Genomic DNA, 1,350 nt, shown 5'->3' on the forward strand with positions numbered 1-1,350 from the left:
TGATGGAAAAAGGCGTGTACGTACCTCCGCGCTACTCAAAAGCCTGTAATGACATCCGGTGCAATATGATTCCCACTGTTCAGTCACCGTGTTCAGTCAACTTTTGTATAATATCTCTAAAAATAGATTATGTCATACACCACAGCATGTAGCCTGCAAGCAGACATCAAATGCTGATTTTGGCAAAACAACTCTGCAAGGCAAGAAGAATTACATCTATGTTAAGATATTGCATATGGTCCTGGCCGGCCAAACAAGAACATCATCTCCAGCCACCTCCTAGATACCGTAAAGCCATGTGGCTTTGCGCATGCGCATATGGCACCCTTGCCTTCGTTTCCACCCAGGAAGATCCGCAAGCTGATCGCTTTGTCTGACTGATATCATGTACAGTACATGATATCAGTGTACTTCATCTGTATGAAACCCTCTTAGCGACTACATTGTTATGTCTCAAGAATTAAATAAGTGAGGTACTTGAAGTGTGTGTAATTGTGTGTGTGTGTGTGTGTGTGTGTGTGTGTGTGTGTGTGTGTGTGTGTGTGTGTGTGTGTGTGTGTGTGTGTGTGTGTGTGTGTGTGTGTGTGTGTGTGTGTGTGTGTGTGTGCGTTGCCTATCAGTGATTGTGTCAATTTGGATACAAATAGGTTTTATTGTCAATGGCGATTTCTCCTCATACATATATAGTCAACTATTTTCTTAATAGTCCAGCAAATGGAAAAACGTAGATAATTTGTGTTAATGTAGAGAAGCAGATGGTCTCAGTGTATGGAGTTTCTCACTAGATGGCGCTGTTGTCCCGTTAAGGGGTATATGACCTACTTGGACTGCACTGCTTTGCAAACCACCTGTTCTGCTTTCTCAGACGGCCTTTTGACATAAATAATATAACTTGTATTCATTATCCCTTTACCACATTTAAATAATCATTATTAAGAAATGCTATTTACAAAATAAAACATAAAATAAATTGTTATTTATTTGAAGGTTGATAAGAGGCAGCAGAGAGAGAGGTTATGTTTCCCGAAGCTCCGCTAGGCATTGGAAAAAACTACTTAATTCATTGTTCAGATCTATTTATTTTATTTTATTTTATGATCATAATACATAACAATATATAGTTTGTTTCCGTCGTCCTCCATCGCTCGATTCAACAATACATTTTGGTGGCTTTATTTGAAACGAGACATTGCATTAGAAAATGCAAGGGACTCCTCCAGGATACAGTGCAGATGGGTGAGTTTGCTAAGCTAACTCAGAAAAATACACAACAAGATGATCAACGCTAAACTGTATCCTTCCCGAAGCTGGACAAGAGAGAGACAGTTCCAGCTGTGTCTCACTGGCGCA

At 39.9% G+C, this 1,350-nt stretch overlaps 1 protein-coding gene across 1 annotated transcript in view; it reads right to left on the minus strand.

Annotated features, from left to right (window-relative positions):
• Positions 1-274, minus strand: part of LOC130374926 (protein SOGA3-like) — a 9,323-nt gene extending 9,049 nt beyond the window's left edge. The window contains 1 exon segment of the mRNA XM_056581906.1: positions 25-274. The gene's annotated coding sequence lies outside the window, so the exon portion shown is untranslated.
• Positions 275-1,350: the final 1,076 nt, after the last annotated feature.

The sequence above is a fragment of the Gadus chalcogrammus genome, chromosome 21 (genome assembly GCF_026213295.1).
Source record: "Gadus chalcogrammus isolate NIFS_2021 chromosome 21, NIFS_Gcha_1.0, whole genome shotgun sequence".
Taxonomy (NCBI): domain Eukaryota; kingdom Metazoa; phylum Chordata; class Actinopteri; order Gadiformes; family Gadidae; genus Gadus; species Gadus chalcogrammus.